At 45.3% G+C, this 22,259-nt stretch overlaps 1 protein-coding gene across 1 annotated transcript in view; it reads left to right on the top strand.

Moving 5' to 3' along the window:
- SORCS2 (sortilin related VPS10 domain containing receptor 2) overlaps positions 1-22,259 on the top strand; it is a 138,977-nt gene that overhangs the window by 42,702 nt on the left and 74,016 nt on the right. The gene's annotated exons all lie outside the window — the stretch shown is intronic.

Raw genomic sequence — 22,259 nt, 5'->3', positions numbered from 1 at the left:
ATGAAATAATTATTTCAGTCAGAGTTCAGCTTGGCCTCCAGAAAAGAGCATGGATTGAGTCGCAGGGTCAGCAGCCAAAGCAGCTCTTTCTGCTCCTGGGTGAGGAGGAGGAGGAGAGTCTCTGCAAACGCTTTGGAGTTCCCTTCTGCCCGCTGGGAAGCCGCCACACCAAAAAGGGAGAGGCGGGGTCCTCATTTGCTGGTGGAGAGCTTTGACAGGGAGCTGTTGGGCGAGGCTCCACCTTTCCCGTCAAAACCGTTCCCGCCCGCCTCTTCAGGGCTCCCCTCTCGCGCTCCTGCCATGCACAGGAGGCTTGGGAGGCAAGGTGCACACCCGGGCATGCAGGGAAAGGGGAGGATGCCGGCAAAGCCACACAGCTCCCCCACTCGCTGGGGCGCCCCTGAGAGGGCAGCGCTGTGGCGCAACGCGCCACTAAGCTCTATGGGAAAGACGCCTCTGCTTACTCCTTGAGATATTCATGTATCCGGCAAGGGACATAAAGGATGGGAAGAAAGAACAATAATATACATGAAAATTATGGCTGCAGGATCATAAGGAAAGCTGGAAATGTGTGCTGACGTGAGCAGGAGGCAACTATAATTTATCTGAAAACATTGTATGGAACAACTGAAGAAATCTCATCTTTGTTGCCTGAAATGTTGTGACCTTTTGTGGATGCACACACATACTTCCCTTCAAATGAACGTTGTGAGAAGGTAACAGTTTTAAGAGCACTCAGGGTGCATTCAGACGTGCAGGTCATTGCATTAGAGTTCCTGGTCACTTCTGTTCTGGTTTCTGATGTTCCATTTACACTGCATTCCCAGTTGCATTATGCATGGAACTGTGGCTTTTTGAGTGATGCGTTCATGCTACATTTAATTCACACCTGTGGGTGAGTTGGGACACAACAGCAGGCCTCATTAAACATGTTGGCACCACTCCCCACCCTTTATGTAAATGTGTGCTTCTGTTCCCCCATGATTCACCCATGAAAGCAGTAGGAAAGAACTATATGCTGGGCATAGGAGCAAACTCCTAGGGGCTGAGGGGTTTTCAGGCACCCCCACTAAAATATTTGAGAGGCCTGCCCCCCAAAAAGTTGATGGGCAATGCCGTTCAAATGGTTTCTGTGCACCATGTCATGTGATCAATTATGCAGGGCAGGGCTTACTCCCCCCCCAACCAATATTTTATTCAAGTTGGCAACCCATATGCTGGGATTCCGCCCCAAATTTTTTCATCAAACCATTTTTCAGGTCAACGGAAATGAGTGCTAATCTTCCACTAGATTCCACTATTATTTCCAGAAGGAGTTTTTACATTTTGTGGAAGATCACATAAAATGTGAAAATGATCAAATAAGGAAATATTGGGAAAATGAAATAAAACACTGTCTGAATGCAGTTTCAGAACTGAATAATTATAAGGAGTGTGGCATGTACAAGAGAAGGGGCTTTAAAAAATAGGAACAGACAAATAGAAATTGTATTGCCATCTAGATTAAGAGCTGTTCTCCTGTTGTTGCTTCTAATATCCCAGGATTTGATGGGTGCTCTAGATCATCAAGTGGGAGAGGTTGTGGCCATCAGAATTAAAGGGTTGTGAAACAGTATTTAATTGTTTTGGTTAAGATGTCTGATTTATGGTCTCTAAATCATATACAAAGCTGTTTTTTCAGTGTCCTGGATGTGGTGTTCATGGTGTCTGTGTTCAATAACGTATGTAACATTAGATTTTCAGGTGATGTTCTGCTTTATGAAATGGGCTTCATCCCATTTTCCTATGGGAGGTCCAAGTGATGCAACAACTCAGTTTATACCATTATGTGACCCAGAATTGTTGCTTGGTGGTTTTATTTCAGCACTCAGCTGTAAATCTAATAGATTTTGAGGTTGGCAGAAAGGAATAAGGGAGGCTTGCTGATTGCTTTTGCATGGTATTGTGAATTGGCTGCCAATCGGGTTGGGGGAATATAAATGCCCAGTGTATGTTGATGTGCAGGGTATATCCACAGTGTAGAAGGAAGGCATCTGTGGCCTATATTTTCCAGTGCATGTGGAATGGAGTGGACCTCAGTTTTCTGGTTCACACATTGAATTCCCCTAGGAAGACCCCTGGATTTATTCCAGCCTGTGACGTTTTGTATTTCCATTCTTTTGAGACTAATGAGCTGTAAAAACACCAAGTTCTCTCAGTTTAGTTAGCTTTGAAGCTGACAAAACCTCTGAAATCTTCACTTCTTGCTCTGAGCTTTTAAAAAAGTCTAGTTCCCATTTCCTCTTTTTAGCACACTGGTCGCTTTGTTAGGCGTGGAGTTGGGCATTTGTAAGAGTGGAGGACTTCCTGGCTTTCTGTGTGTCACCCTTGTTTTAGTGCCCAAGACAGACAAGAATTGGTCTTGTTAGGATGGGGCCATCAGGCCTGCTTGAAGGACTGCGATAAATTACAGGCTGCTGTTAAATGAGGTGACCCGAGCTGGAAGCATATTGATAATGCCTGGTAATTTGGCTTATTTGTCAATCAGTTGCTTCAAAACGATGTTTGAAGGCCTGATCTCTGTTTTTCTGGAGCCAAAGATGTAGAAAGCTGGAGTTTGGAATGTAATGAATACTGCTTAGTTCTCATGACAGATGTCATTAATTATGGGTTGCCTTGGGAAAAAAGAATTGTGTGTGCCTTTGTGGTTTGTTCATTGGTTGTAATGCTGGTTTACAGGAAAGGCAATTATAATAGTCAAGACATGAGATGATAAGGATTTGATTATTCAAAGACTTGTCCAATCATCAGTTGACAGATTCGAGGGACATCACTGCAATTGTTGTGGGCCCCAATGGTGTCCCACGGGTGTTTTCTGTCACAAGTGTGGAAGCAAAATTCGGCATGTGCTTATATGCATCTTTAAAAAACAACAACATGTCTGATAAAAATGGGACAATTGAGCTTTCCCGGATGTATGAATATGAGAGTGTAAAGACACATGGTTTTATACAAGTTGCACACCCATTGTGTACTGCTGCTCTTTGAGAAATTACAAAGATACAGGTCTTGTTGGCTGAGCTGGTTTGAAGATAAAAGAAAGGCAGGGATAAGACATGACTTTGAGCAGGAAAAGGATGGGCCACCAAATCAATACTAGTAAGAGAGGGGATGAGAATGAGAGAAAGTCTGGGAGAAACAGCCAATGAATTATATTGATCTTGAAGGGGCCACTGGAATATCCAGAAAGAAATGGCAGAGAAAGACAGAGATACAAGGAAGACAGAGCTATTGATCAGTGCAGAGTCAATCCAGATTAAATGAAGCTATATGTACTCAAAAGATGCCTTAATAAAAGAACCTTGAGGAGACAAAGTGGGGAATATTCTTAGGGGGAATCTTGAAACAATGCACAAAATGTATGATATCTAAGCACCAAGGACCAAGCCACACATGATGCGCGAAGTCTGTCACTGAGACTGTAATGCTCTGTATGTTAGGTTCCCGGTGGACAGTCCCTGGATTTGCAAATCTGTCCCCGGACAAATTCCGTCCCTGGAATGTCCCCAGATTTGCAAATCTGTCCCCAGGAAACGTGGCAGCGGCAGCCTCAGCAGCCCAGAGCCAGCCTGGTAAGCGCAGTTGGCTCTGGCTGGCTTCAGGAGCTGCTTGCTGCTTGCTGCTGTGGAACCCACCATTTTTCCTTTCCAGAAGTCCCCATATGATATGTCTTGTATGTAACACATCATATGGGGACTTCCGGAGATGAAAAATGGTGGGCGCCATGGCAGCGAGCTGCTCCTGAAGCCAGGCTGGCTCTGGGCTGCTGACGTCCTCTGCCGCTGCCACTGCCGAAGGGGAACTGGGGACGTCCGGCAGTACAGATCTCTTGCCCCCTTCCCCCTTTGTTTTGACGGATCAGGGGAGGCTTGGGAGTAGCGGGTGGGCGGCTGTTGCCCAGTTTTTTAAAAAAACTCTGCACATTTATGTTTCACAGGGTGCGAAAGAAGGGCTTTGCACTTTGCCTGGCAGAGAAACCGCATGCGCATTTCTCTGTCAAAACAAAGGGGGCAGGAGATGGGGAAGGCTTGAGAGTCACGGGCGTGCGGCATGCTCTGCACATTTATGTTTCAGAGGGTGCGAAAGAAGGGCCTTGCACCTTTATACAATATGCCCAGGGTCTTTTGCCTCCCCATCCCCACTACTGACTCCCTGTTGCTACCCAGCTTCAAAAAGAAAAAGAAAAAGAAGTGTCCCCGGATTTATTGGAAAAAACCTGGTAACCATCCTGTATGTTTACCTGGGAGTAGGTCCTGTTGAAATCATTGGGATTTATTTATAAACATGATACGATTGCTACTTGAATCTCCCAGGTACAGTACAATGAAGTCATTGGGTAGCAGTGCTGGAGAAAGGAGTGTTCAGCTCTTCCTCTGTGTCATTTTCCTGATCAATATTTCCTGCCACCTTCACAAACTGCTAATAGCCCACGGTAGCTAGAAAAAGACAGGCACCAAACATGCCCCCCCCCCACAACCCAGCCATTTTGGAGAGTGATTTTGAGTTGAGGAAATTCATAACTGCTGCCCAGGTCCACCCAGTTTCCCGACACCCATAAGTGCTTTAAAGCTCCCACATCATCTGTGTAGTTTAGCCCTGCAAAAAAAGAAAAGCAAGGGAAATACAAAGACCAGGCAAGAATTCCAGTAGTGCGAGCAACTGTGTGACATGCAGAGAAGAAATAAAGAAACATAAGAACAAAGAAGACACCTTGACCTTCAACTACCAACAGACCATTTGACATTTTTTGTAAGGGAGGCATTAGCAGAATAGTTTGAAAAGAAACCAGATTGCAGGGATTCGTTAAGAGAAACAGGGAGCGGAGGGGGATTGAGACTGCAGGAATAGACTATAAGTAATAATAATTTATATGGAAATAGCTTGGAAAAAGTATAAAGATAAAAGGTATTTGCAAAGAGAAAGACTGTAGCCGGCTTGAAAGGTACTTATCATGCGTATCATAGTGGGGAGCGTGGGAAAATGACAAAGAGCCAGAGTTCCGGGCAACATGAGCACCAGAATCAGCTTGGGAGAGTCAAGTTTGACTATGAGCCAATATGTGGAGATGTTCCAACAAGAAGACTTGCCGACAATTACAAATTTGTTAAACACTGAGCAGCAATTAAGAAGGCCACAGAAAAAGAGAAGCAAAGAAATACAGTAGGAACTTGTCAATTTAAGACCGAACAGATAAGGAAAAGGAAACAGTGACTGCCAAGGGATAAAGAATAAGAGAAGAGAAAATCAGGACAGTACATGTAGCAAGGTAGGAAGGTGAAAACAAATGCACAGAGGCATACAAAGCTAAGCTAGTTCAAGGACGGGTGAAGGCCCAATGCATCTGCAGGGTGGAAGTTGCCTTTGTGTGGTCTGGTCCCATGCTGCTCTTATAAGAACATGTGAGCAGGTGGATGGTGAGCTTACTCCCGATACCATTGTTGCTTAACAGGGCCAGTAGTACTAATGTAGAAGGTAGCCACTCCATCCTGCCCACACAGCCGGCAGCATGTTACCGGAGCTGCATAGATTGGAAGGTGCAGCAGCCACAGCCACACTGCCAATGTATCTTTTTGAATTAGCCTTAGAAACAGCAGTTTACTGAAGATATGGGTTGCACAAACAAGACTGGAGAGTGCAGATAAATTGTGTGTCATATTGTAACATCCAGATATCCACAAGGTATCTTTTCATTTTTTGGGAACTGACAAACGTTTCATTAAATGGACCCACAAGAAGGACCCATGCTAAGCATGCTGCAAAATCAGTGCTGTCTTTTTATGCATTTAATCAGTAGTGGCCAGTGGGGGGGAGGGAGGGAGGGAGGGAGCAGCTCCAGAGCTGGCCTCCTGATACTGGCATCGCTGCAGCTCACATGGCAGAGCGGGTCTGGTGCTCCTGACTTCAACACCACTCTAGGATGCCAACCTGCAGCAACATCAAGGGTTGGGAAGGAGGCCCCACATCTCAACCATGCCACACTGGCTGCTACCACATTTCAATAAAAAAGTTTAGTGGCCGGTTCCCGACGTGTGGCTGCTGTAACAGGCTGACAGCTTCTAGGAGCCACAGATGAGAGTGCAGGAGTGGGGGAGCAAAGGTGGACAAATTACCCCAGAAGGAGCATGATGTGTGTGTCCCCCACCAGAGGTACTACCCCTCCTCCAAGACCCCAGACACCCCAAAAGATTGCAAAGGTTGTTGTTGTTGAGTTGTTTAGTTGTGTCCGACTCTTCGTGACCCCATGGACCAGAGCACGCCAGGCACTCCTGTCTTCCACTGCCTCCCGCAGTTTGGTCAAACTCATGTTCATCTCGTTCTCTGTCAACCCCTTCTCAGGGTCTTTTCCAGGGAGTCTTCTCTTCTCATGAGGTGGCCAAAGTACTGGAGTCTCAGCTTCACGATCTGTCCTTCCAGTGAGCACTCAGGGCTGATTTCCTTAAGAATGGATAGGTTTGATCTTCTTGCAGTCCATGGGACTCTCAAGAGTCTCCTCCAGCACCAGAATTCAAAAGCATCAATTTTTCCGCGGTCAGCCTTCTTTATGGTCCAGCTCTCACTTCCATACATCACTACTGGGAAAACCATAGCTTTAACTATGGTTTTAGCTTTATGGTTTTAAATTTAGGCTCTCAGTGGGTATGTTTCCTTTCAGCCTCAGATATTGTCTATGCCTTTGCCAGGAGAGCAGGAGAAACCAACACACAGCCAATAGGCAGAGAGGACCCTAGCTCCTAAGCTTGCACTGGCAGGAAAGAGTTTTGCCTCTGTACATTGCAAGGGGTGGTGAGGCAGAAGGAACCATCACCTGACTCACTCCGCAGGTCCCCCTGCCAGTTCCCTTAGCCTGGTTGTCTGAGTTGAAGATCAGTGAAGACTAGCAGAGGTGAAATAAGCAGCTTCCATTTCCCTTGCTACCTAACTCGTTCTTTCTGTGGTGATTAAACAACCCATAGTATGCAAATATCTATCTTTCATTACACATCAGAATCCAAAATGAATGGTAGCTGTGAAGCTGCATAAAGCTATGTAGCTAAAAAGGGGTGAATAGTTGCCACAAGGGAGAATTGTCCGACATCACAAAGGTCTTGCGTCTCTCCAGCTATTATACAGACAGTAGTTAATGAAACACCCCACTGTGCAATTGTAGCAAGCAGCACCGTGGGATATGGGCCCTCTCTATTTAAACTGAAGCAATTAATCAAGCTTGTTTTGCTAGAATCCACCACACTCTTTGGTAGCAAATTCCACTGCCGAACAGCTCTTACTGTCTTACTCTTACCTTATATATCCAGTCCTTATATTTAGTAGAGCTCTTGGCAGTTCAGAAATTCAAAATCGAAAGTACATTCCTTTAGAATGAATCACGGTAATCTCTCACCAGCCGCTTAGAGGGCTCTCCTCCAAAGTAAGTAACAACTATTTTTTTCCCTTTTAAGCAGTTCTTAGCTTCTTAAATTCAAATGCAACTTTGGGCTCAGGACAATATTATTGCCTTCTCCTTCACACAGTGGTCAGGAGCTGACTTCCTCTTTTCTACCCCTTCCCATGGCCCGATTTTTATTAATTTAGCTGTTCAGATTTTTTATTTACAGTACTCACGGTACAGTCGTTTTTAGTTCTAAATTTAGAAAGAACCAATCGCTGTTGCCTGGCAAGATCGCAGCTTGTGCTTCCGAGATAGCTTTGCTCCGATGCACCGCATTTTGCTCCTACCCCCTGCGCTCTCGGCGCCCAAAAACTAGGCAACCGATGGAGGGGGGAGCACGCTCCTGGTATCTGCCAGATCCATGCCCCCTAAACGCTCGATTAGGGTTTTTCTGGGGGGTCGCTGTGCTGTAGCGATCCCCCTTGCTTCAAAGGCACCACATCAGGGTCCCGGAACTACGGCCCGCGGGCCAGATGCGGCCCAATTGGCGTGACGGCGCACTTCCAGATCGGAAAAAAGCGCCGAAAATCGTTTGTGCGCATGCGTTTGGGCCTCTCCCGACCCAGAAGATGTCATTTCCGATGCACTTCCAGGTCGGGGGGAGGCCCATACGCATGCACACAAACGATTTTCGGCGATTTTTCCGACCTGGAAGTGCGCCACCGCGCCAGTAAGTGTGTGTGCACATGCACAGGCCCACACTCCCCTGCCCTCCGGCCCAAAGCCAGGTAAGTCTGGGACCCCTGCACCACATCCTCCTCAGCTGAGAACAGCGCCTGCCATTGCCTCGCGATCACCAGAAGTCCATTTTTCAAACCAATATATGAACATGAAATGCAACTACCTTTCAAGATCTAATTTCCAAGGTTTCATTAATTTGAAAATTTGGTAAAAGTGAACAGTGCCATGATGTCAGACGTGCCGGTGATTTTAGCCACATCTTGCCAGGCTTTTGTGACACCATGAGAGTTTTCAGTTTTACCAAATTTTCCAAACTAATGGAAATGTGGATATGAACTTGCTTCCAACTAAAATATTGGAAAGTCAGTAGCTAGACATGCTCCTTTTCTGTTCCCAGTGGTTTTGCCATCTATTTTTTATTGTATTTTTTATAGAAGTGAGACACTGTTCTTTTCCAGGGGGTTTGTGAGAAATGTGCTACTCCTGTGGGTTCAGCCTGTCAGCTGTGGTCATTCTCCCCCAAGCACATTTTCTGATTATTAAAAATGCATGATGTGATAAGGCCCGCATTTCCTTCCACCCCCCCCACTCCCGCACCTAAAAGATCTGCTCCCCCAAAGTATTGAAAAATTTAACACACTTTACTGGCAGAATGTGTTCAGAAGATCAGTTGGTGAGTCTGCGTTAGCACTGTGAATATAACGGTACTTAGTAGCGTTGTCTTGTAGAGAAAGTTTATGATCCTGATGCTTGTTATGCACTGTTTTTTCTCAAAGCTGCACACCTGTAGTGCTATGACTAGTAAGTTTCCTGGCCAGAAGTTGTTGGCTACACAACAGGTCATCTCTTGCTGTAAAAAGAAATATAAACCCACAAATGTATCTTGTGGATTGCACTCTCTCTCATCTTGACCACAATGCCCTCTTCTCCGTGCATCTTTTCATGTCTTGCCCTGCATTTTCTTCCATGCCAAATTCACAGTATATTCTCATTTTTGTGTGAAGGAGGAAAGAATATGATTTCTCAAAAGGCAAATAATTATAGCAAATTGGACTCTGCCTCCTGTCAAATCTATAATAGCTGGAAAGATGTAAGACTCTACCAAACAAAGGTGATGATCTGATTTACATTCCCAAATTCAATTCAGATCAATCCCCAAAGGCAATTTTGACTTAAGCAGTACTTTTTAAATCTCTGTTTAGAGGGATAAAGGGGGAATTCCAATCCTACAACAAAGAGCATTGAGAGCTATGATATGCTATTTAGGATTTCAGAATGCTTATAATCCAGGGGAAGGAAACCTTAACATTTCCAAAATAATATCATGGAACATGATATGGGTGACTGAATAGAATTGTAGATGGAAAGCAAGTAGAACATTTAACTGAATTCCATATTATACTCCTCTGGAATACAAGGATCTTATAGTCAAAGTGGATTTATCCTCAGGGGTACATATCATTTAAAACCTCAGCTCTTGCATCAGACAGGAAATTAATCTATATAAATAAAAATGTAAATGTCCTTTCGTACAACATCTTAAATCTCCGAAAGTTCTCGACCGATTGCTTTGCAATTTTGACACAACGTTGCATTCGAATACAGTGGAACCTCGGTTTATGAACACCTCGGTTTATGAATTTTCGGTTTATGAACGCCGCGGACCTATCTGGAACGGATTAATTCATTTTCCATTACTTTCAATGGGAAAGTTCGCTTCAGTTTATGAACGCTTCAGTTTATGAACACACCTCCGGAACCAATTGTGTTCATAAACCGAGGTACCACTGTACAGGAGTGTTTTATAGATGTCACACCTGTGACAGGTAAAAACATGTTTTTTTGGAAAAACAGCGCCATCTGTTGGACGTCTAAGCAACACACGCTATACTGCCACCCTACCGACGCGAGCACACAGAGGGTGCTGGGAACGGCTGGTCGGCAGCTCCTTCTGGGAAGGCGGGGTTGGATCCTGCCCCTTCAGCGCCTCTGTCTAGCCTCTCCCAGCTGCCCCTCCCCATGTCTGCCTTGGAGAACCAACTGCAGCTGGCCTGCCTGCCCCCTCACCTGCCAGGACCCGCTGGGGAAACCGGCCAGGCCCTCCTCAAGATACACATGGGGTATGCGAGGGGGAGAGGGGGGGTCAGGGTGGCAGGTGATGTCACACATGAGAAAGATTACATCACGTGTTGGGGGGACCAGAGAGAGGGGTGTCGTGATGTCATGGGGCTGCCCTGGGAAATGGGACCGTTGAGTGCAGGCGAGGCGTGCCTTTGGGGAAGAAGAATGGGGCAAGGCGGGTTTTCCACACGGTTTATTTTGGGGGTGGGTGGGGTGGGGGCATTTTCAAGAACACGCGTGGGTGGGAGAGTCTTTTCGGGGGGGGGGGGGCTTACAGACTAAGCCACAGCAACGCGTGGCCAGGTACAGCTAGTATGAACATAAAGCAATCCTGCCAGCTCCCATAGTTTTGTCACTATAAGCACACAAAGTTGGTATAAACAACCAAGGTCCCTCCCTCCCTCCCTCCCTCCCAAAATTCTCAAAGTAATCATTTACCAAAGATTTATTACTTTGGTAATGTTTTGTTAAAGTATGAGAAAGTAAGGCAGCTTTAGAGAAGCAATTAGAAAGCTGGCAAGTAGCCAAATTGGCTGGACTACGTGACTAAAGTTTGTCCAGCAACCTAGAGGCCTAGCAACAGGCTGTGATTGGATGAAAGTTCCCTGATAAGCAGCATGATACTGCAAGGTTGCTGTTGGGGAGTTTTGAGAGAGTCTGGAGATAGTTGGTGTGTGTTAGATGAGAGAGCTGTGTATGGTAACTTGTAAATACTTTGCTTTTGGTTTTGCTTTACTGTACTGTATATAATAAAAGCAACTGGAACTCAAGTTACTGTTCCTGAAGTTCTGTTCCTGAACCAGTGCACTGGGCTGCACAGTCTTGCATGGTGTCCGCTGCGGGAGGATCAGTGTAAGATCCACCAATATATTTACTATATGCCATATGCTGCTGGGGAACTAGTTGTCTCCAGCAGGGAAAGGGTTTAGATGGGGAGAAAACTAGTTGAGGAATCCATTATTCAGAATGCTTGTTACTTGCAGCCATAGCCCTGTGTTTAAGAATGAGTTGGCTGAACAGAAAATTGGTGGGGTGGTGGTGGTGGTGAAGTAGGTCATACAGTTCAAAATGGTTCAGTGGATCAATTTGAAACTTGGCAGTATAGAAGAGGTAAGTTTGAGGATTGTTCATGGCAGATTTCAAGCAGAAAGGATGACAAAATTGGTTATTTTAAGAGATTAAGTTATTTACATGGTTTACATTGAGGGAGAGTAATTTCTGTTTGCACAAGAGCCCCACTCTCCCCCAATGCCAATTCTAAGTCATGTAAAAAGCTCAAGTTGGAGTAAAAACAAGAAAACATTTGGGCAACTTGATGGTATGTTTCAAAATATATTAAAAACAAAAACCTGTAACAGGGTAAACATTTTCTGGCCTGGAAATACTATCATTGCTTGTGTGTGGTTTTTGATTTATTTTTGCATCCTTCACCCCATCACAAAAGGGCACAAATATGCATATAACAAGGTATATACAAGTTTCATGCAAATTTGTGTGTTTTGTGAGTGCAGCAGAAATCCCAATTCACATAGGCCAGGCATCCCCAAACTTCGGCCCTCCAGATGTTTTGGACTACAATTCCCATCTTCCCTGACCACTGGTCCTGTTAGCTTGGGATCATGGGAGCTGTAGGCGAAAACATCTGGAGGGCCGCAGTTTGGGGATGCCTGACATAGGCACACAAAGTCCTGATGGCACTCCTGTTCAAAAGTATATTGTAAAGTTGTTGCAAGGGCTTCATTTCATATGTAAGGAAACCATCTGTTTCTTGGGAAACTAAAAAGGTTTTTTAGTGGAGTAAAGGGCAAAGACATTGAATATGTGCATTTGCCAGTGATTTTGGAAGCTGGGTATGTTTCACCTGGAAAAGACAAGACTGAAAGGAGATATGATAGCCATATTGGAATTTTTTTAGGGGTATCACATGGAAGAGGGAACAAGCTTGTTTTCTCCTGCTCTGGAGGGCAGGACTCAAAGCAATGGCTTCAAATTACAAGAAAGGAGATTCCAGTATTACCGTAGGAAAAATATTACCATCTCTTTCTGACAGTGAGAGCTGTTTGACAGTGTAAACGTCTCCCTCAGGAAGTTGTGGACTCTCCTTCCTTGGAGGTTTGTTTTGAAGCAGAGGTTGGATGGCCATCTGTCATGGATGCTTTAGTTGAGATTCCTGCATTGGGGGGGGGGGGTTGGACTAGATGACACTTGGGTTACCTTCCAGCTCTAAGATTCTATGATTCTATTAGGATCCCTTTTCTAAAATATAGAATTTTAATGGTACTTGTGGGTATTCCCAGGCATGCGAGAACAGAATCCTTGTGCTAGGAAACTGAACCCGCCAACATTCCTCAGCTGAAAACAGGGACTTTTCTCACTTACCCCAATTCACCCAATTGACAAGCGTCAGCTCACCCTCCTTCCTGAGCTTGGCAGCAGCAGCACTAATAGAGGAAACAGGCGAAACAAAATAAAAAAGTTCCTTCCAGTAGCACCTTGTTTTGACTATGGCAGACCAACATGGCTACCTACCTGTAAGGGGAAATAGGGACATTATGGGATCAATTCAGAGGCCAGGATGGCTTTAGTAATTCCAGGACTGGCCCTGGAAAATAAGGACAAAAGATTCCAGACCTTTGGGTAATATAGGTCCAGTGTGAAGTGGTTCCTCAATACATTATCTATTCAGGCATTATGCCTTTACAGTATATGAGCCACACCACTAAAAATGGTGAATTGGTACCAAGGGTGCTGGATAAAGTTGAATGTGTGGTGTGTTTTGGTGTGTGCAAGTTTTATACCTCAGTAGTTGGAAGGTAGGCGGTAATCTTGCAGTTATCACTGTCTTACATATTTTCTGTGATGCTAAAGTTGGTGCCCAGTTCCTTATGCGACGACAATAATAATAATAATAATAATAATAATAATAATAATAATAATAATTTATTATTTATACCCCGCCCATCTGGCCGGGTTCCCCCAGCCACTCTGGGCGGCTTCCAACAAAATGTTAAAATACAGAAATCCATCAAACATTAAAAGCTTCCCTAAACAGGGCTGCCTTGAGATGCCTTCTAAAGGTCTGGTAGTTATTGTTCTCTTTGACCTCTGGTGGGAGGGCATTCCACAGGGTGGGTGCCACTACCGAGAAGGCCCTCTGCCTGGTTCCCTGTAACTTGGCTTCTCGTAGCGAGGGAACCGCCAGAAGGCCCTCGGCGCTGGACCTCAGTATCTGGGCAGAACGATGGGGGAGGAGAAGCTCCTTCAGGTATGCTGGACCAAGGCTGTTTAGGGCTTTAAAGGTCAGCACCAACATTTTGAATTGTGCTCGGAAACGTACTGGGAGCCAATGTAGGTCTTTCAGGACCGGTGTTATGTGGTCTCGGCGGCCGCTCCCAGTCACCAAAGAGCCAAAGTAATAGCCTCAATAGTTTATTTGATCCTACACCAGAAAATATGAATTACCGGTATAATACCTCATATCATACATTGCAATAACTTCTCCCCTTCAAGATGCATTATTGTTTGCTGGGATAATGATTGTTGTTTTTGAGCCCTTCAATGTTCAATGACATCAGCCTGATGCTCATACCTGCCAAGTTGCTGTCAGAGAAATAAGGAACTGGGTCGGAAGTAGCAGGCCGGAAGTAGTGCTGCCGCCATTTTGGAACTGGGCGGAGCATGCTCAGAAGTGACTTTTGATGCTGCTTTGCCCAGTTCCAAAATGGCCACCGCGCCAGAAGTCGCACTGCAGCCATTTTGGAACTGGGCAGAGCAGCATCAAAAGTCGCTTCTGAGCATGCTCCGCCCAGTTCCAAAATGGCCACCGCGCCGGAATAAACCGGGGGGAAACAAAATGTTTTTTCGGCTGGGAACAGCTGGAAAAACGGGGGTTCCCCAGGGAATACGGGAGACTTGGCAGCTATGCTGATGCTATGAATTAGAGAACTGTAGCTTTGCACCCCAAAAGAAGCATCAGGCCACCCCCAAACAATACTTTCACAGCACCAGGGGATTGTCTCCTATGACATCCCATAGAGTTTTATCTCACCCACTGCTTCCTTTTTATGCAAGGCATAGTCATTGCCCAGGTCAGCCCAATACATTGTGGCACCTAAGGTGAACCACAAAATGGTGGTGCCACACCCACAAACACCCAGGTGGCGTTGGAGGGTGCTGCTGAGGACGAGGCAGATCTGGCCTCCAAGGAGTGTGCCACAGCCATCAGTGCTACTGCAGCAGCAGCGACAGCAGGCAATGCACTCCTGGGAGGCCAGATCTGCTGCCCCTGTGATCCTGCTGCCTGGGGCAGTTGCCTCACTTTGCCTCATGGGTGGGCCGACCCTGCTCACTGCCCTCCATGACAATAATGGCGACAGCTGCCACACAAATGAACCAAAGAAGCATTGGGTCACTTCCTAAAAACAGCCCTACATAGTGTGCATGTTTGCAAGGGAGCCCTGCAAGAGGAGAAGCATGGGGGATTTGAAGCTGAGGAGCAGTGCAATTCCCTGCAATTCCCTGTTCAAAATCACATTCTCCAGTAGCCAGTTTTCTTAGCTAATGCATCTTGTCATAGCGTTGTTGTACACTTGAGTGCTCCTGTGCCACCGAAAGGTCAGTTCCCCTTACTCTCGGTTGCCACAAAGTACAGTTCATAACATGCCCCTCATGCATTTCCACTGTCTTTATTGGATTACTGCATCATAGGACTCAAAAAGTTGATTGCATTCTACCTAATATGGAAATTTTCATTTACTTCTAATAGGGCTCCCTCATTAACTATTCTTCTAAAATGCCAACCTGGCAGCCTTTCAAGTGGGAAATTGATTTCTTTTGTTTTCTGTTTTTTTAAAATAGCAAAAGGCTGATCTTCAGGTTGGGCTATTTATCTGGAAGATGCTTCAGAGGTGAAAACTAGACTGTCGCATTTACCTCACAGTTTCAGCAACACTCAGTTATTGCTACAGTCAGTTCCCTGGGCGTATACGCCTGAGAGTTAAAAACAAAAAAACCTGAAAATAAAATGAGAATATACACATTCCCTTTAGCACAGCTTTTGAAGGGAATCTGCATAAAATGTTTCCTCTGATTTCCCTTTCCGTGCCTAAATAAAAAACACTATTTTTGTGTATAACACTCAGTCACTTTGAAGCCACCCTAATATAAATAAGCACATTTATCCTTGCCCTTATAATAGAACCTGTTATTAAATTGATGGCAGCAGATGGCCGTATTGTCGCAGCGTGAAGATGTCCCCTTATGCTGTTATGATAAAGTGGTGGTTTGTTGTATCTCCACAAGCCATAATATTTCCAGGGCTTATGGAAGTGTGGCGGTACTGTATTTTTCAAGCCTAGTGAAACACAGGAACCTTCTTTGTACCAAGACAGACTTTTCCAGCTCAGTTTTGTCTACAGTGATGGGCAGGTGTCAGGCTTGTAGGATCTACTTTGTTTTCTTCCCTAGAACCTTGAGATCTATTAGCCCAACACATTTAATAGATCCCTAGATCCAGAACTCCATAGTAACAGGTGCTTCCATTGCCCCATTTATTTAGAGGACTAGGAGGGGGTGGTGTTGAGGAGGCAACCCATTCAAGTTAAACAGTATCCTCTTTATCACTGCTTTTGTCTAATAGTTTGAATCTTGCCACCATTCTTACTGTTGTAGTTGGCATTCAACTGAAGTTTACATTCTTCAAAGGCAGCCCCACCTACAGTGTGTTGTTAGAAGTTATGTATAGCTAGATCTTGCTAGGATGCTACTAAGGCAGGCAGTAAAATATACTGTATAAGAAACCAACCTTTTCATTATAAATATTTTCTGGGGGGAAAGGAAATTGATCCTTTGCTTGCACATTTTGAAATGTAAGCATGGTTTCAGCATAATTTTTATGCTCTTTTATTAAGCTTATTTGTGACACTTCCCCCCCCCTCCCGCCCCAATATAAATAAGCGTGCTTCTTACTCTTCTATTAACTATAAAGATTTTTCTAGCATCCATCTCCGTGTATTTTGTATGAAAAGGAAGCTACCAAGGAAGGACAATGTAACCTACATTTTTTTTCTTACCTTCTGAATTTTTGCATTATTGTTTTCAGTGGCTGCTTTCTATGGACAAATGGAAGAACAATTGATGTGAGTTGTCATGACATGGTGTGCCTCTCTGGGGCCTTGGGCACTTTGATCAGTCGTAATTTTGTAGACCAGCCATGACCTTCCTACCCCATTGTCATCTTATTCTCTTTATAGAAATGATGTTCGATGCCACATTGGCACATGCACCCGGGGGTATTACTTAGAGGCTGCCATAAGCATTGCTAATTACAGTAATTACTTTGGCCACAATCCAGTCAAAGTTAAGCACTTTTAAGTCCCATTGATTTCAAATCAAAACTAACTCCCTTCCATTTAAATCAACGAGTTTGAATGTGATGTTTTCACACACTACCGTAAGTAACACCGGAAGTGTCTATTTGAATCTGTCTGAGGTTACATGAAGGCAAGCAAATTACCCCATAGATTTACCCAGTCTGTATGGAAATAACTATTATAAAAAGACCAGGACAGCACAGAGAAACTACTGAGGTGACAGATGTGACTGGAGCACTTGATCTCCTGTATTTGGGCTCCCGTATTTAGACTCTGCTATACAGCTCATTAGACTTTGGCTGTGTGGCTTTGTTTGAGGCAGAAATATGTTACTATGTGGAAAAAATGATTCCCTCCTCTTTTGTATAGAACTTTTTAAATTCCCTAATAAGTAAAGAAGCTGTACTTTGCTGCTTTTAAACATATATACAGGAGCATGGACAGCGGGGGATCAGATAAAACATAGTTGATACAGCCAACACTAATGCCATGTTGATAGATAGATAGATAGATATTAATTTTGGGTGTATTCTGGAAGCACCCATTGCCTCATTCATTTCTGACACCTCTATGTTACAAAAGTACATTGCATCCACAGCATTCCCCTGATTCATCAAGCTTGTAACTCTTATCAAAAAGAGAAATGAGATTCGTCCGGCATGAGTTGTTTGGGGAACTATAAAATAAGTAATTGCTTCCTCCTAAAATTTTCTTGTCCCTGTTGTTTGCATTCTTCTAAAATACAGACCTCACAATGGATTCTTTGTTCTGGTCCCATTCAGCTCCCCCTCCCCATAAGGCATGTCTTTGCCTTGAATTGTGCATTGTGCAAGGGAGGGGGCCCTTGATTTGCGATGGCCATGGGGAGGGGGTGGGGAGGGCAGTCCCATTTGGTGAAGCAGGTGGGGATGGCGACTCTTTGCCTTGCTCTCTTCTGCCCCCTTCCTTCTCACAGCTGGGTTTCCTACTCCCAGACCCACTAATAATATGAGGGAAACAGAGAAAACTTTAGTCATTTTGGTATAGATGAATGGAATCATACCTGCAGTGTCTTATCCAAGCAATGTGAATTTTCCAATAGCCAAAAACTAGAAGGTGTAAATTCTGTTGCATTATGTTTTATGGTTTTTTTATATTAAAAGACATTTCTACATACCACCTGCTACATAGAACATATGCTGACAGTGTACAAAAATAAGCTCATAATTTGGTAAAGCTCCCAAATTAACAGCAGTTGCACGAGATTTCTTTCATGTAGTAATTAAAAACCACAGCAGAGTACTTCTGGAATGTGAAATTGCTTAATAGAATGGGATAGAGGCTAGAACAATACAGAGGGAAATTTAATGCTGCCATCTCCAGGTAGCACATAGAATAGCATATGTCAACTGAGATCAATTTACCTAAATTCATGTTTTTAATGAGTAATGGAGTGAATGGACTCCTCCATACGATTATATACACAGGTGCACTGTCATGTAGAGAGAGGCTAGTGTACATTGGATGTGTATGCAGGAAGTCAACAGCCATTTCTGTGATCACAATGGCTGAGGTGAGTGTGGCAGGGATGAGGGCTGTGGGCTGCATGTACAGGCTCATCCCACCTCCGTTTTGCCTGCTGCTTTCCCCTGGGGAAACCCATGGTTTAGTGCTGGATCAGAACAAATGGCAACCAGGTTTTTCTCAGATTGCTGTTTGTTCCGATTTAGCACTAAAGAGCAGGTTTTCCAGGGGAAAGTGATAGGGCGAAGAAAAAATCATTTGGCACAAGACAAGCGGAAGTGTGGATGAGCCCTGACTCACCCTAGACTTCCTCCATGCACCTGTTACCCACTTACACAACCACATGGAGAAATCTGAAAGAAAAAGGTGACTACTAATATATGAAGAGCAGAATGCCGCTGTACATTGGTACATTTCTTATCCCAGAAACCTGGTTAGGAGGAGAATTTTATATTATTACAAATCTGACAAGTTACTCCTCTTTCTGTTGTATTACAAGTGTCCTTGGCAGTTCGTTGTATAGGTGCAAGCAAGGTTGGTAATTTTTTGGTATGTTGAAAGGATGTGGACAGGAATCTCTAAACATTGTGGATTTCTTTCTTCATGTTTTGATATTTCATCATTTCATGCACGTTTCTTTTGGTGGTAGATGGACATTTCATTGGAAAGAGATGTAAAGCATCACAGAACCTCTCTGGCTTTGCCACCAGGCTACAGGCTGTCAGTGAGCTCTGGAAATTTATCTGTGATTGGTTTTTCCAGGAGCAGTGGCCCACATGTCAGAATAGTTAGGAGTTCCTTGGTTGCTGGGGTGCCAACTTGAATAAAAGGCCCAGGTAAGCCCCGCCCTGCATAATCAATCACATGATGTGGCACACATACACTATTTGAATGGCAATGCCCATCAACTTTTTGGGTGGGGCGGCCCCCTCAATTATTTTTTGGGGGTGGGCTAAAGACAAGCCCTAGGAATTGGCTCCTGTGCTTGGTTACCAGTTCCTCTTTTGTATAGCTTCTAAATGTACAGGGTGAGCCTTTTAAAAGAGGCCCCGTGGAACATGTGTTCTCTGTATCTCTTTTAAAGGACTCACCCTGTGGCATAGCTTCTTCTTTGCAGGGCTCAGTCCACTTCCACATGGAGTAGAGCAGGGGTCCCAGACTTACCGGGCTTCGGGCCAGTGCCTGCCGCGCTGACTGCGCGGCGGGCCGGAGGGCAGGGGAGTGCGCGCACAGCGGGCCGGAGGGCGGGGGAGTGCGCGCCCGTGCGCATGCGCACACGCACACGGTCAGAAAAAAATTGCCGAAAATTGCTTGTGCGCATGCGTATGGGCTTCCCCCGACCCGGAAGTGCACCGGAAATGACCTCTTCTGGATCGGGAGAGGCCCATACGCATGCGCACAAAGGATTTTCGGCGATCTTTCCCCGATTTTGAAGATTGCCGCCGCGCCGCGTGCCGTAAGAGCGGGCGGCGGCAGTGGGTGGCGGGGGTCGTCGCGGGCCGGATTGGGAGGCCAATTGGGCCGCATCCGGCCCGGAGGCCGTAGTCTGGGGACCCCTGGAGTAGAGCACTGGAATGCATGCAGTCTGAATAGCGCCAGGCAGTGCTTATTTATAGTCTTTCTATTTAAGCCTGTGTTGAACAGACATGGGGTATAATTTAATTTCTGCATGATTTGCTTGTTAATTGAGCATTCTGCTTTCATTATATTTCCCTCCTAAACTGTTGTTACTAGGCTGCAACTCTTGGGAATTGGTGGGATAGAAAATGAACTCAATGAATAACTACAGTGGAAGCTTGGCTCTCGAATGGCTTAGTTGACGACCAAATTGGCTCCTGCAGGCAATCGGAAGCCGCGCCTTGGTTTTTGAACGTTTCGGAAGTCGAATGGACTTCTGGAACAGATTACGTTCAAGAACCAAGGTACCACTGTAATTGTCTTCTAGAGTGAACCCACTTTACTCTGTTCTTTGCTGCTACTGGAAATCTTTTCTCCCACTATCAGAGGCTGATGGAAGCATGCAAACTGAGGATCCCTCTGTGCAGCACGTGAATTTGGAACGGAACACCACAATTATGTTGTTATGAATTGTACTGGGTCATGTGTAATTTGCACGGTGATTTACAATCTTAATCTTACTGATTACTGCAACATTAGAGACAATGCAATATTCTAATTTTACAAATAATGAATGGAAATTGAGAAATGGTAGATTGCCAGATAGTTAGCTAGTTATGGTAATTCATATTAGGATTCCACCCCCTCCCAAGCTGATCTCCTATTTAAGTCCAAAATCACTTCCAGTCTTTTCTTCTTAATATTGTAGTTCAGGCTCAAGGTAAGCCCTGATAATGAACACTAGGTATTTTCAGAGTATCCATTGCAGGTATCCAGAAGTTGTAGCACTAGCTGACTCTGGCCCGATTTCATTGTTGCTCTTATTGCTGCAGCATGAATGGCAGCAAAATGCTTCTTTGCCATGCTTAACATTCATAACGTCTGACCGAAAAGGCATGATGTTGAATGTGCGAATGCATTTAACATGCCCGGTTTTTTCTTATAACAATAGCAGCTCTCTCTTCCCACTGCCCCAAGAGGGATTGGAACCTCAGCTTTATGGTGGTAATGGAGTTAACTCTCACCTCCCTCTGCAGTCCTGCCAAAAACCCTCCCTCCAGAAGCTTCTATTAGCTCAGGGGTCGGCAAGGTTTACCTCGCCTGGGCCGGTTCACTCCAGCGGAGATCCCTCCGTGGGCTGCATTGTGCACACACACACCTGCGATTTCCAGTGTCTGCATCTGCGCAGACGCAATTTCTGCCGCAGCAGAAGTGATTCCCTGTGCCGCGCTGCGCCGGTTTAGTGCAGCGTGTGGGGACTCGCCAAGCGGCTCAGTTCGGGGGCGGCTCGGGGGCCGGTTAAACGACCCCCGTGGTCCGCTTGTGGCCCATGGGCCTTAGGTTGCCCACCCCTGTATTAACTCCAGGAGGCAAGCATGTTGGGACTGTTGCACGGGGGAAATGGTTAACCTGTCCCCCTTCCCTGTGTGCTGCAGTCCTGATCCTGATTGAATGTCCCTGCAGCTTGCTATTGCTAAAATAAACAACAGCCGGTGTGTGCATTTGCATGCTTGCATCACACCTGTTTGGACCCACAGTCCACATGCCAGAGAATCACTTGGGGCATCTCTAAGCTAGTGCATTCAGCCATAGGGGTTGCAGCCATGGCCCCCTCCCCTCCCCTCAAACAAGTATGGTTATTTTGCTACGTATGTTGCCTGCAGCTCCACAATCCTGCAGCGATTTTTCAGCAGCAGCCGCACCACACAATAATGTGATAAGCTGACCTTTGGCACTATGAGAAGGGGGAATTCTTCAGTGGTTTTGCTTACACACAGAGTGTATCTTGAACTAATTTGTTCACCGTGTTTCACCGTGTTATTTCATCATTGATGGTACAACAGCATTTTCAGTCTCCTCTGAAATGTCACTTGTGGACAGTGATCGATAAAGTTTGCATTTTAGTTACAAGCTGAGTTGAAAACAGCTAATTCTGGATCTGCAGTTAGTGGATACAGTATAGTTCCAAGCAAATCTGGAGTGGTTTGTCATCTGTGTTGTGTGCAAACTGGCAGGTGAGGGGGAGCAGGCTGGTTGATCTGCCAAGTCCCAACCTGCTGGCAGGTCAGCTTTTACAGCACTCAACGGGTTTGAGGATGAAGGCCAGACATAGGGGGATCCCCTGCTTCAGGGCCCCCCAGGACATTGCTGCTTCTCTGTTAGCACATGAAAATTATAAATGCCTGAATAGGTCTGCCAGTGAGAACCGTGAAAGGTACTGTGAATCATAGAGCTGGAAGAGACCACAAGGGCCATCCAGTGCAACCTCCTGCCAAGCAGGAAACGCCATCAAAGCATTCCTGACAGATGGCTGTCAAGCCTCCGCTTAAAGACCTCCAAAGAAGGAGACTCCACCACACTCCTTGGCAGCAAATTCCACTGTCAAACAGCTCTTACTGTCAGGAAGTTCTTCCTAATGTTTAGGTGGAATCTTCTTTCTTGTAGCTTGAATCCATTGCTCCGTGTCCGCTTCTCTGGAGCAGCAGAAAACAACCTTTCTC

The sequence above is a fragment of the Zootoca vivipara genome, chromosome 8, assembly GCF_965207765.1.
Source record: "Zootoca vivipara chromosome 8, rZooViv2.hap1.1, whole genome shotgun sequence".
Taxonomy (NCBI): domain Eukaryota; kingdom Metazoa; phylum Chordata; class Lepidosauria; order Squamata; family Lacertidae; genus Zootoca; species Zootoca vivipara.
Note: the sequence above shows the minus strand (reverse complement) of the source record. Positions and strands in the feature narration are given on the sequence as shown.